Below are 13,728 nucleotides of genomic sequence, written 5' to 3' on the forward strand. Positions count from 1 at the left end.
TGTATATAGAGGTGTTATCAGTCATTGTACAGGAGGAGGTGAGCTGTGACATCCCCTATTGTAAATAGTGGATCCTGTATTATCAGCTGTATATAGAGGTGCTATCAGTCATTGTACAGGAGGAGGTGAGCTGTGACATCCCCTATTGTGAATAGTGGATCCTGTATCATCAGCTGTATATACACGGACCCCGGAGAACAGATGCAGCCCATTTTTACCATTCAGACCCCAGGGGAAGCTGGATGTTCTCCTGTAGTAATTGTCACCCAGCTTTCCCAGAGTCAGACACAATCTAGAATACGTAAAGACACCAGAGGGCGATTCCTCCATAATCTGAGGACGTCACAGTGACGTAACCTGAAACTCGTGGGGCCAAACAGAAATCTCCATCATGGCCCCGGCCCAAACATCATAATTGGTCTGTTCATATGGTCCATAAGGACTATTTGGGCCCCTCAGGCTCCAGGGCCCGGGTGCGACTGCAACCTCTGCGTCCACTATGGCTCCCTCCCTGTTCTGAGCCCTGTAATGTGCAGGGCTTTCCTATCAGCGCAGCTTGTGTCATGTTCCTCTGCTCCACTGTTACTCCAGTCCTTCCCCTTTAAGGCGATGCAGCAGAGTCGTCCATCTCCAGTCCTTCCCCTTTAAGGCGATGCAGCAGAGTCGTCCATCTCCAGACCTTCCTCTTTAAGGCGATGCAGCAGAGTTTTCCCTCTCCAGTCCTTCCCCTTCAAGGCGATGCAGCAGAGTCGTCCCTCTCCAGTCCTTCCCCTTTAAGGCGATGCAGCAGAGTCGTCCATCTCCAGTCCTTCCCCTTTAAGGCGATGCAGCAGAGTCGTCCATCTCCAGACCTTCCTCTTTAAGGCGATGCAGCAGAGTTTTCCCTCTCCAGTCCTTCCCCTTCAAGGCGATGCAGCAGAGTCGTCCCTCTCCAGTCCTTCCCCTTTAAGGCGATGCAGCAGAGTCGTCCATCTCCAGTCCTTCCCCTTTAAGGCGATGCAGCAGAGTCGTCCATCTCCAGCACTTCCCCTTTAAGGCGATGCAGCAGAGTCGTCCCTCTCCAGCACTTCCCCTTTAAGGAGATGCAGCAGAGTCGTCCATCTCCAGCACTTCCCCTTTAAGGAGATGCAGCAGAGTCGTCCCTCTCCAGTCCTTCCCCTTTAAGGCGATGCAGCAGAGTCGTCCCTCTCCAGTCCTTCCCCTTTAAGTGATGCAGCAGTCGTCCCTCTTCAGACCTTCCCCTTTAAGGCGATGCAGCAGAGTCGTCCATCTCCAGTCCTTCCCCTTTAAGGCGATGCAGCAGAGTCGTCCATCTCCAGCACTTCCCCTTTAAGGAGATGCAGCAGAGTCGTCCCTCTCCAGCACTTCCCCTTTAAGGCGATGCAGCAGAGTCGTCCATCTCCAGCACTTCCCCTTTAAGGAGATGCAGCAGAGTCGTCCCTCTCCAGTCCTTCCCCTTTAAGGCGATGCAGCAGAGTCGTCCCTCTCCAGTCCTTCCCCTTTAAGGCGATGCAGCAGAGTCGTCCCTCTCCAGTCCTTCCCCTTTAAGTGATGCAGCAGTCGTCCCTCTTCAGACCTTCCCCTTTAAGGCGATGCAGCAGAGTCGTCCCTCTCCAGTCCTTCCCCTTTTAAGTGATGCAGCAGAGTTTTCCCTCTCCAGTCCTTCCCTTTTAAGGCGATGCAGCAGAGTTTTCCCTCTCCAGCACTTCCCCTTTAAGGCGATGCAGCAGAGCCGTCCCTCTCCAGTCCTTCCCCTTTGAAGTGATGCAGCAGAGTTATCCCTTTCCAGTCCTTCCCCTTTAAGGCGATACAGCAGAGTTTTCCCTCTCCAGACCTTCCCCTTTAAGGCGAAGCAGCAGTTTTCCCTCTCCAGACCTTCCCCTTTAAGGCGAAGCAGCAGAGTTTTCCCTCTCCAGTCCTTCCCCTTTAAGGCGATGCAGCAGAGTTATCCCTCTCCAGTCCTTGCCCTTTAAGGTGATGCAGCAGAGTTTTCCCTCTCCAGACCTTCCCCTTTAATTTTCCCTCTCCAGGCCTTCCCCTTTAAGGCGATGCAGCAGAGTTTTCCCTCTCCAGACCTTCCCCTTTAAGGCGATGCAGCAGAGTCGTTCCTCTCCAGCACTTCCCGTTTAAAGCGATGAAGCAGAGTCGTCCCTCTCCAGACCTTCCCCTTTAAGGCGATGCAGCAGTTTTCCCTCTCCAGACCTTCCCCTTTTAAGCGATGCAGCAGAGATTTCCCTCTCCAGTCCTTCCCCTTTTATGGCGATGAAGCAGAGTCGTCCCTCTCCAGACCTTCCCCTTTAAGGCGAAGCAGCAGTTTTCCCTCTCCAGACCTTCCCCTTTTAAGCGATGCAGCAGAGATTTCCCTCTCCAGCACTTCCCCTTTAAGGCGATGCAGCAGAGTCGTCCATCTCCAGTCCTTCCCCTTTAAGGCGATGCAGCAGAGTTTTCCCTCTCCAGACCTTCCCCTTTATGGCGATGCAGCAGAGTTTTCCCTCTTCAGACCTTCCCCTTTTAGGCGATGCAGCAGAGTCGTCCCTCTCCAGACCTTCCCCTTTTAAGCGATGCAGCAGAGTTTTCCCTCTCCAGTCCTTCCCCTTTTATGGCGATGTAGCAGAGTTTCCCTCTCCAGTCCTTCCACTTTAAGGTGATGCAGCAGAGTTTTCCCTTTCCAGTCCTTCCCCTTTAAGGCGATACAGCAGAGTTTTCCCTCTCCAGTCCTTCCCCTTTAAGGTGATTCAGCAGAGTTTCTCTCCAGACCTTCCCCTTTAAAGCGATGCAGCAGAATTTTCCCTCTCCAGACCTTCCCCTTTAAAGCGATGTAGCAGAGTTTTCCCTCTCCAGTCCTTCCCCTTTAAGGCGGTGCAGCAGTTTTCCCTTTCCAGACCTTCCCCTTTAAGGCGATGCAGCAGAGGTTTCCCTCTCCAGACCTTCCCCTTTAAGGCGATGCAGCAGCAGTTTTCCCTCTCCAGTCCTTCCTCTTTAAGGCGATGCAGCAGAGGTTTCCCTCTCCAGACCTTCCCCTTTAAGGCGATGCAGCAGAGTTTTCTCTCTCCAGTCTTTCCCCTTTAAGGCGATGCAGCAGAGTTTTCCCTTTCCAGTCCTTCCTCTTTAAGGTGATACAGCAGAGTTTTCCCTCTCCAGACCTTCCCCTTTAAGGCAATGCAGCAGAGTTTTCCTTCTCCAGACCTTCCTCTTTAAGGCGATGCAGCAGTTTTCCCTCTCCAGTCCTTCCCCTTTAAGGCGAAGCAGCAGAGTTTTCCCTCTCCAGTCCTTCCCCTTTAAGGCGATGCAGCAGAGTTTTCCCTCTCCAGACCTTCCCCTTTAAGGCGATGCAGCAGAGTTTTCCCTTACCAGTCCTTCCTCTTTAAGGCGATACAGCAGAGTTTTCCCTCTCCAGACCTTCCCCTTTAAGGCGATGCAGCAGAGTTTTCCTTCTCCAGACCTTCCCCTTTAAGGCGATGCAGCAGAGTTTTCCCTCTCCAGACCTTCCCCTTTAAGGCGATGCAGCAGAGTTTTCCCTTTCCAGTCCTTCCTCTTTAAGGCGATACAGCAGAGTTTTCCCTCTCCAGACCTTCCCCTTTATGCGATGCAGCAGAGTTTTCCTTCTCCAGACCTTCCCCTTTAAGGCGATGCAGCAGAGTCGTCCCTCTCCAGTCCTTCCCCTTTAAGGCGATGCAGCAGTCGTCCATCAACAGCACTTCCCCTTTAAGGCAATGCAGCAGAGTCGTCCCTCTCCAGCACTTCCCCTTTAAGGCTATGCAGCAGTCGTCCATCTCCAGTCCTTCCCCTTTAAGGCGATGAAGCAGAGTTTTCCCTCTCCAGTCCTTCCCTTTTAAGGCGACGCAGCAGAGTTTTCCCTCTCCAGACCTTCCCCTTTATGGCGATGCAGCAGAGTTTTCCCTCTTCAGACCTTCCTCTTTTAGGCGATGCAGCAGAGTCGTCCCTCTCCAGTCCTTCTCCTTTAAAGTGATGTAGCAGAGTTTTCCCTCTCCAGTCCTTCCACTTTAAGGTGATGCAGCAGAGTTTTCCCTTTCCAGTCCTTCCCCTTTAAGGCGATGCAGCAGAGTTTTCCCTCTCCAGACCTTCCCCTTTAAAGCGATGTAGCAGAGTTTTCCCTCTCCAGTCCTTCCCCTTTAAGGCGGTGCAGCAGAGTTTTCCCTCTCCAGACCTTCCCCTTTAAGCCGATGCAGCAGAGTTTTCCCTCTCCAGACCTTCCCCTTTAAAGCGATGTAGCAGAGTTTTCCCTCTCCAGTCCTTCCCCTTTAAGGCGGTGCAGCAGAGTTTTCCCTCTCCAGACCTTCCCCTTTAAGGCGATGCAGCAGTTTTCCCTTTCAAGACCTTCCCCTTTAAGGCGATGCAGCAGAGTTTTCCCTCTCCAGACCTTCCCCTTTAAGGCGATGCAGCAGCAGTTTTCCCTCTCCAGTCCTTCCTCTTTAAGGCGATGCAGCAGAGTTTTCCCTTTCCAGTCCTTCCCCTTTAAGGCGATGCAGCATAGTTTTCTCTCTCCAGTCTTTCCCCTTTAAGGTGATGCAGCAGAGTTTTCCATCTCCAGACCTTCCCCTTTAAGGCGATGCAGCAGAGTTTTCCCTTTCCAGTCCTTCTTCTTTAAGGTGATACAGCAGAGTTTTCCCTCTCCAGACCTTCCCCTTTAAGGCGATGCAGCAGAGTTTTCCTTCTCCAGACCTTCCTCTTTAAGGCGATGCAGCAGTTTTCCCTCTCCAGTCCTTCCCCTTTAAGGCGAAGCAGCAGAGTTTTCCCTCTCCAGTCCTTCCCCTTTAAGGCGATGCAGCAGAGTTTTCCTTCTCCAGACCTTACCCTTTAAGGCAATGCAGCAGAGTTTTCCCTCTCCAGACCTTCCCCTTTAAGTCGATGCAGCAGAGTTTTCCCTTACCAGTCCTTCCTCTTTAAGGCGATACAGCAGAGTTTTCTCTCTCCAGACCTTCCCCTGTAAGGCGATGCAGTAGTTTTCCCTCTCCAGACCTTCCCCTTTAAGGCGATGCAGCAGAGTTTTCCCTCTCCAGACCTTCCCCTTTATGCGATGCAGCAGAGTTTTCCTTCTCCAGACCTTCCCCTTTAAGGCGATGCAGCAGAGTTTTCCCTCTCCAGTCCTTCCTCTTTAAGGCGATGCAGCAGAGTTTTCCCTCTTCAGTCCTTCCTCTTTAAGGCGATGCAGCAGAGTTTTCCCTCTCCAGTCCTTCCTCTTTAAGGCGATGCAGCAGAGTTTTCCCACTCCAGTCCTTCCCCTTTAAGGCGATGCAGCAGAGTTTTCCCTCTCCAGTCCTTCCTCATTAAGGCGATGCAGCAGAGTTTTCTGTTATGATTGAGTCACCGTAGGAGGCAGACACAAAAATAGACGCTACGTCCAGAAAACCAGAGAAGTTGGCAACTATCAGATTGCAGACCCCTGAACCTATCAACACAACTAGCAGTAGCCGTGGGGGGTTCCTACGATGCCCTAGACCCCTCGATCACAGCCGGAGAGCTAAATAGCCTAAAGACAGAAAAGGAAATCTAAACTGCCCCAGAGCAGACCCCAAAGTAAAAGGCAGCCCCCAACATATGACGGTGAAGCAAGATGAAAAAACACTCACACAGATAGAAAGATAGGCTGAGCAAAAGATGGGGCCCAAGCTAACTAAACAGAACAGGAAAGGAAGGTTGCTGTCTGCAATCTGCCAAAACCCTATCAAAGACATAAGCCAACAAGCTGATATGGAAAAAGACCCTGAAGCAGCTAGACTTCAAAAACTAAATCAGCACTCAGGTATTTTCAGAAGACAGAGCTAAAGGAATTCAGCTCACCCCAGAAGGGAATGGCAGAAATCCAGAAAAACAAAGCAAAACAAAGTCAAAGCACAAATGCAAAAAGCCGAGCAGAAAACTTAGCTTTAGAAGAGCAGGAATTCAGACTGGTCCCCAAGGATCCCACAGAGAAATCACCCGCAGGGCAGAAGGGCGTCGGCAGCCTTATATCCAGTCAGTAACTCCACTCAGCCAGTCATCATCATCAGGCTCAGGTGTTTTATAATCAGGCTCACTACCTTTCTTTACCAGAAGAGGGAGTTCCTCGGGCCTTAGTAGTGAAGGGGAAAATGAACTCACAACAGTTTTCCCTCTCCAGTCCTTCCTCTTTAAGGTGAAGCAGCAGAGTTTTTCCTCTCCAGTCCTTCCTCTTTAAGGCGATGCAGCAGAGTTTTCCCTCTCCAGTCCTTCCCCTTTAAAGCGATGCAGCAGAGTTTTCCCTCTCCAGACCTTCCTCTTTAAGGTGATGCAGCAGAGTTTTCCCTCTCCAGACCTTCCCCTTTAAGGCGATGCAGCAGAGTTTTCTCTCTCCAGTCCTTCCCCTTTAAGGCGAAGCAGCAGAGTTTTCCCTCTCCAGTCCTTCCCCTTTAAGGCGATGCAGCAGAGTTTTCCCTCTCCAGACCTTCCCCTTTAAGGAGATGCAGCAGAGTTTTCCCTCTCCAGACCTTCCCCTTTAAGGCGATGCAGCAGAGTTTTCCCTCTCCAGTCCTTCCCCTTTAAGGCGAAGCAGCAGAGTTTTCCCTCTCCAGTCCTTCCCCTTTAAGGTGATGCAGCAGAGTTTTCTCTCTCCAGTCCTTCCCCTTTAAGGTGATGCAGCAGAGTTTTCCCTCTCCAGTCCTTCCCCTTTAAGGTGATGCAGCAGAGTTTTCCCTCTCCAGACCTTCCCCTTTAAGGCGATGCAGCAGAGTTTTCTCTCTCCAGTCCTTCCCCTTTAAGGTGATGCAGCAGAGTTTTCCCTCTCCAGACCTTCCCCTTTAAGGTGATGCAGCAGAGTTTTCCCTCTCCAGACCTTCCCCTTTAAGGCGATGCAGCAGAGTTTTCTCTCTCCAGTCCTTCCCCTTTAAGGCGAAGCAGCAGAGTTTTCCCTCTCCAGTCCTTCCCCTTTAAGGTGATGCAGCAGAGTTTTCTCTCTCCAGTCCTTCCCCTTTAAGGTGATGCAGCAGAGTTTTCCCTCTCCAGTCCTTCCCCTTTAAGGCGATGCAGCAGAGTTATCCCTCTCCAGTCCTTGCCCTTTAAGGTGATGCAGCAGAGTTTTCCCTCTCCAGACCTTCCCCTTTAAGGCGATGCAGCAGAGTTTTCTCTCTCCAGTCCTTCCCCTTTAAGGTGATGCAGCAGAGTTTTCCCTCTCCAGACCTTCCCCTTTAAGGTGATGCAGCAGAGTTTTCCCTTTCCAGTCCTTCCTCTTTAAGGCGATACAGCAGAGTTTTCCCTCTCCAGGCCTTCCCCTTTAAGGCGATGCAGCAGAGTTTTCCCTCTCCAGACCTTCCCCTTTAAGGCGATGCAGCAGAGTCGTTCCTCTCCAGCACTTCCCGTTTAAAGCGATGAAGCAGAGTCGTCCCTCTCCAGACCTTCCCCTTTAAGGCGATGCAGCAGTTTTCCCTCTCCAGACCTTCCCCTTTTAAGCGATGCAGCAGAGATTTCCCTCTCCAGTCCTTCCCCTTTTATGGCGATGAAGCAGAGTCGTCCCTCTCCAGACCTTCCCCTTTAAGGCGAAGCAGCAGTTTTCCCTCTCCAGACCTTTCCCTTTTAAGCGATGCAGCAGAGATTTCCCTCTCCAGCACTTCCCCTTTAAGGCGATGCAGCAGAGTCGTCCGTCTCCAGTCCTTCCCCTTTAAGGCGATGCAGCAGTTTTCCCTCTCCAGACCTTCCCCTTTATGGCGATGCAGCAGAGTTTTCCCTCTTCAGACCTTCCCCTTTTAGGCGATGCAGCAGAGTCGTCCCTCTCCAGACCTTCCCCTTTTAAGCGATGCAGCAGAGTTTTCCCTCTCCAGTCCTTCCCCTTTTATGGCGATGGAGCAGAGTTTTCCCTCTCCAGACCTTCTCCTTTAAAGCGATGTAGCAGAGTTTTCCTTCTCCAGTCCTTCCACTTTAAGGTGATGCAGCAGAGTTTTCCCTTTCCAGTCCTTCCCCTTTAAGGCGATACAGCAGAGTTTTCCCTCTCCAGTCCTTCCCCTTTAAGGTGATTCAGCAGAGTTTCTCTCCAGACCTTCCCCTTTAAAGCGATGCAGCAGAATTTTCCCTCTCCAGACCTTCCCCTTTAAAGCGATGTAGCAGAGTTTTCCCTCTCCAGTCCTTCCCCTTTAAGGCGTTGCAGCAGTTTTCCCTTTCCAGACCTTCCCCTTTAAGGCGATGCAGCAGAGGTTTCCCTCTCCAGACCTTCCCCTTTAAGGCGATGCAGCAGCAGTTTTCCCTCTCCAGTCCTTCCTCTTTAAGGCAATGCAGCAGAGGTTTCCCTCTCCAGACCTTCCCCTTTAAGGCGATGCAGCAGAGTTTTCTCTCTCCAGTCTTTCCCCTTTAAGGCGATGCAGCAGAGTTTTCCCTTTCCAGTCCTTCCTCTTTAAGGTGATACAGCAGAGTTTTCCCTCTCCAGACCTTCCCCTTTAAGGCAATGCAGCAGAGTTTTCCTTCTCCAGACCTTCCTCTTTAAGGCGATGCAGCAGTTTTCCCTCTCCAGTCCTTCCCCTTTAAGGCGAAGCAGCAGAGTTTTCCCTCTCCAGTCCTTCCCCTTTAAGGCGATGCAGCAGAGTTTTCCTTCTCCAGACTTTCCCCTTTAAGGCGATGCAGCAGAGTTTTCCCTCTCCAGACCTTCCCCTTTAAGGCGATGCAGCAGAGTTTTCCCTTACCAGTCCTTCCTCTTTAAGGCGATACAGCAGAGTTTTCCCTCTCCAGACCTTCCCCTTTAAGGCGATGCAGCAGAGTTTTCCTTCTCCAGACCTTCCCCTTTAAGGCGATGCAGCAGAGTTTTCCCTCTCCAGACCTTCCCCTTTAAGGCGATGCAGCAGAGTTTTCCCTTTCCAGTCCTTCCTCTTTAAGGCGATACAGCAGAGTTTTCCCTCTCCAGACCTTCCCCTTTATGCGATGCAGCAGAGTTTTCCTTCTCCAGACCTTCCCCTTTAAGGCGATGCAGCAGAGTCGTCCCTCTCCAGTCCTTCCCCTTTAAGGCGATGCAGCAGTCGTCCATCAACAGCACTTCCCCTTTAAGGCAATGCAGCAGAGTCGTCCCTCTCCAGCACTTCCCCTTTAAGGCTATGCAGCAGTCGTCCATCTCCAGTCCTTCCCCTTTAAGGCGATGAAGCAGAGTTTTCCCTCTCCAGTCCTTCCCTTTTAAGGCGACGCAGCAGAGTTTTCCCTCTCCAGACCTTCCCCTTTATGGCGATGCAGCAGAGTTTTCCCTCTTCAGACCTTCCTCTTTTAGGCGATGCAGCAGAGTCGTCCCTCTCCAGTCCTTCTCCTTTAAAGTGATGTAGCAGAGTTTTCCCTCTCCAGTCCTTCCACTTTAAGGTGATGCAGCAGAGTTTTCCCTTTCCAGTCCTTCCCCTTTAAGGCGATGCAGCAGAGTTTTCCCTCTCCAGACCTTCCCCTTTAAAGCGATGTAGCAGAGTTTTCCCTCTCCAGTCCTTCCCCTTTAAGGCGGTGCAGCAGAGTTTTCCCTCTCCAGACCTTCCCCTTTAAGCCGATGCAGCAGAGTTTTCCCTCTCCAGACCTTCCCCTTTAAAGCGATGTAGCAGAGTTTTCCCTCTCCAGTCCTTCCCCTTTAAGGCGGTGCAGCAGAGTTTTCCCTCTCCAGACCTTCCCCTTTAAGGCGATGCAGCAGTTTTCCCTTTCAAGACCTTCCCCTTTAAGGCGATGCAGCAGAGTTTTCCCTCTCCAGACCTTCCCCTTTAAGGCGATGCAGCAGCAGTTTTCCCTCTCCAGTCCTTCCTCTTTAAGGCGATGCAGCAGAGTTTTCCCTTTCCAGTCCTTCCCCTTTAAGGCGATGCAGCAGAGTTTTCTCTCTCCAGTCTTTCCCCTTTAAGGTGATGCAGCAGAGTTTTCCATCTCCAGACCTTCCCCTTTAAGGCGATGCAGCAGAGTTTTCCCTTTCCAGTCCTTCTTCTTTAAGGTGATACAGCAGAGTTTTCCCTCTCCAGACCTTCCCCTTTAAGGCGATGCAGCAGAGTTTTCCTTCTCCAGACCTTCCTCTTTAAGGCGATGCAGCAGTTTTCCCTCTCCAGTCCTTCCCCTTTAAGGCGAAGCAGCAGAGTTTTCCCTCTCCAGTCCTTCCCCTTTAAGGCGATGCAGCAGAGTTTTCCTTCTCCAGACCTTACCCTTTAAGGCAATGCAGCAGAGTTTTCCCTCTCCAGACCTTCCCCTTTAAGGCGATGCAGCAGAGTTTTCCCTTACCAGTCCTTCCTCTTTAAGGCGATACAGCAGAGTTTTCTCTCTCCAGACCTTCCCCTGTAAGGCGATGCCGTAGTTTTCCCTCTCCAGACCTTCCCCTTTAAGGCGATGCAGCAGAGTTTTCCCTCTCCAGACCTTCCCCTTTATGCGATGCAGCAGAGTTTTCCTTCTCCAGACCTTCCCCTTTAAGGCGATGCAGCAGAGTTTTCCCTCTCCAGTCCTTCCTCTTTAAGGCGATGCAGCAGAGTTTTCCCTCTTCAGTCCTTCCTCTTTAAGGCGATGCAGCAGAGTTTTCCTTCTCCAGACCTTCCCCTTTAAGGCGATGCAGCAGAGTTTTCCCTCTCCAGACCTTCCCCTTTAAGGCGATGCAGCAGAGTTTTCCCTTTCCAGTCCTTCCTCTTTAAGGCGATACAGCAGAGTTTTCCCTCTCCAGACCTTCCCCTTTATGCGATGCAGCAGAGTTTTCCTTCTCCAGACCTTCCCCTTTAAGGCGATGCAGCAGAGTCGTCCCTCTCCAGTCCTTCCCCTTTAAGGCGATGCAGCAGTCGTCCATCAACAGCACTTCCCCTTTAAGGCAATGCAGCAGAGTCGTCCCTCTCCAGCACTTCCCCTTTAAGGCTATGCAGCAGTCGTCCATCTCCAGTCCTTCCCCTTTAAGGCGATGAAGCAGAGTTTTCCCTCTCCAGTCCTTCCCTTTTAAGGCGACGCAGCAGAGTTTTCCCTCTCCAGACCTTCCCCTTTATGGCGATGCAGCAGAGTTTTCCCTCTTCAGACCTTCCTCTTTTAGGCGATGCAGCAGAGTCGTCCCTCTCCAGTCCTTCTCCTTTAAAGTGATGTAGCAGAGTTTTCCCTCTCCAGTCCTTCCACTTTAAGGTGATGCAGCAGAGTTTTCCCTTTCCAGTCCTTCCCCTTTAAGGCGATGCAGCAGAGTTTTCCCTCTCCAGACCTTCCCCTTTAAAGCGATGTAGCAGAGTTTTCCCTCTCCAGTCCTTCCCCTTTAAGGCGGTGCAGCAGAGTTTTCCCTCTCCAGACCTTCCCCTTTAAGCCGATGCAGCAGAGTTTTCCCTCTCCAGACCTTCCCCTTTAAAGCGATGTAGCAGAGTTTTCCCTCTCCAGTCCTTCCCCTTTAAGGCGGTGCAGCAGAGTTTTCCCTCTCCAGACCTTCCCCTTTAAGGCGATGCAGCAGTTTTCCCTTTCAAGACCTTCCCCTTTAAGGCGATGCAGCAGAGTTTTCCCTCTCCAGACCTTCCCCTTTAAGGCGATGCAGCAGCAGTTTTCCCTCTCCAGTCCTTCCTCTTTAAGGCGATGCAGCAGAGTTTTCCCTTTCCAGTCCTTCCCCTTTAAGGCGATGCAGCAGAGTTTTCTCTCTCCAGTCTTTCCCCTTTAAGGTGATGCAGCAGAGTTTTCCATCTCCAGACCTTCCCCTTTAAGGCGATGCAGCAGAGTTTTCCCTTTCCAGTCCTTCTTCTTTAAGGTGATACAGCAGAGTTTTCCCTCTCCAGACCTTCCCCTTTAAGGCGATGCAGCAGAGTTTTCCTTCTCCAGACCTTCCTCTTTAAGGCGATGCAGCAGTTTTCCCTCTCCAGTCCTTCCCCTTTAAGGCGAAGCAGCAGAGTTTTCCCTCTCCAGTCCTTCCCCTTTAAGGCGATGCAGCAGAGTTTTCCTTCTCCAGACCTTACCCTTTAAGGCAATGCAGCAGAGTTTTCCCTCTCCAGACCTTCCCCTTTAAGGCGATGCAGCAGAGTTTTCCCTTACCAGTCCTTCCTCTTTAAGGCGATACAGCAGAGTTTTCTCTCTCCAGACCTTCCCCTGTAAGGCGATGCCGTAGTTTTCCCTCTCCAGACCTTCCCCTTTAAGGCGATGCAGCAGAGTTTTCCCTCTCCAGACCTTCCCCTTTATGCGATGCAGCAGAGTTTTCCTTCTCCAGACCTTCCCCTTTAAGGCGATGCAGCAGAGTTTTCCCTCTCCAGTCCTTCCTCTTTAAGGCGATGCAGCAGAGTTTTCCCTCTTCAGTCCTTCCTCTTTAAGGCGATGCAGCAGAGTTTTCCTTCTCCAGACCTTCCCCTTTAAGGCGATGCAGCAGAGTTTTCCCTCTCCAGACCTTCCCCTTTAAGGCGATGCAGCAGAGTTTTCCCTTTCCAGTCCTTCCTCTTTAAGGCGATACAGCAGAGTTTTCCCTCTCCAGACCTTCCCCTTTATGCGATGCAGCAGAGTTTTCCTTCTCCAGACCTTCCCCTTTAAGGCGATGCAGCAGAGTCGTCCCTCTCCAGTCCTTCCCCTTTAAGGCGATGCAGCAGTCGTCCATCAACAGCACTTCCCCTTTAAGGCAATGCAGCAGAGTCGTCCCTCTCCAGCACTTCCCCTTTAAGGCTATGCAGCAGTCGTCCATCTCCAGTCCTTCCCCTTTAAGGCGATGAAGCAGAGTTTTCCCTCTCCAGTCCTTCCCTTTTAAGGCGACGCAGCAGAGTTTTCCCTCTCCAGACCTTCCCCTTTATGGCGATGCAGCAGAGTTTTCCCTCTTCAGACCTTCCTCTTTTAGGCGATGCAGCAGAGTCGTCCCTCTCCAGTCCTTCTCCTTTAAAGTGATGTAGCAGAGTTTTCCCTCTCCAGTCCTTCCACTTTAAGGCGATGCAGCAGAGTTTTCCCTTTCCAGTCCTTCCCCTTTAAGGCGATGCAGCAGAGTTTTCCCTCTCCAGACCTTCCCCTTTAAAGCGATGTAGCAGAGTTTTCCCTCTCCAGTCCTTCCCCTTTAAGGCGGTGCAGCAGAGTTTTCCCTCTCCAGACCTTCCCCTTTAAGCCGATGCAGCAGAGTTTTCCCTCTCCAGACCTTCCCCTTTAAAGCGATGTAGCAGAGTTTTCCCTCTCCAGTCCTTCCCCTTTAAGGCGGTGCAGCAGAGTTTTCCCTCTCCAGACCTTCCCCTTTAAGGCGATGCAGCAGTTTTCCCTTTCAAGACCTTCCCCTTTAAGGCGATGCAGCAGAGTTTTCCCTCTCCAGACCTTCCCCTTTAAGGCGATGCAGCAGCAGTTTTCCCTCTCCAGTCCTTCCTCTTTAAGGCGATGCAGCAGAGTTTTCCCTTTCCAGTCCTTCCCCTTTAAGGCGATGCAGCAGAGTTTTCTCTCTCCAGTCTTTCCCCTTTAAGGTGATGCAGCAGAGTTTTCCATCTCCAGACCTTCCCCTTTAAGGCGATGCAGCAGAGTTTTCCCTTTCCAGTCCTTCTTCTTTAAGGTGATACAGCAGAGTTTTCCCTCTCCAGACCTTCCCCTTTAAGGCGATGCAGCAGAGTTTTCCTTCTCCAGACCTTCCTCTTTAAGGCGATGCAGCAGTTTTCCCTCTCCAGTCCTTCCCCTTTAAGGCGAAGCAGCAGAGTTTTCCCTCTCCAGTCCTTCCCCTTTAAGGCGATGCAGCAGAGTTTTCCTTCTCCAGACCTTACCCTTTAAGGCAATGCAGCAGAGTTTTCCCTCTCCAGACCTTCCCCTTTAAGGCGATGCAGCAGAGTTTTCCCTTACCAGTCCTTCCTCTTTAAGGCGATACAGCAGAGTTTTCTC

The sequence above is a fragment of the Dendrobates tinctorius genome, unplaced genomic scaffold, assembly GCF_039654945.1.
Source record: "Dendrobates tinctorius isolate UK_male_01 unplaced genomic scaffold, ASM3965494v1 ptg000301l, whole genome shotgun sequence".
NCBI lineage: Eukaryota > Metazoa > Chordata > Amphibia > Anura > Dendrobatidae > Dendrobates > Dendrobates tinctorius.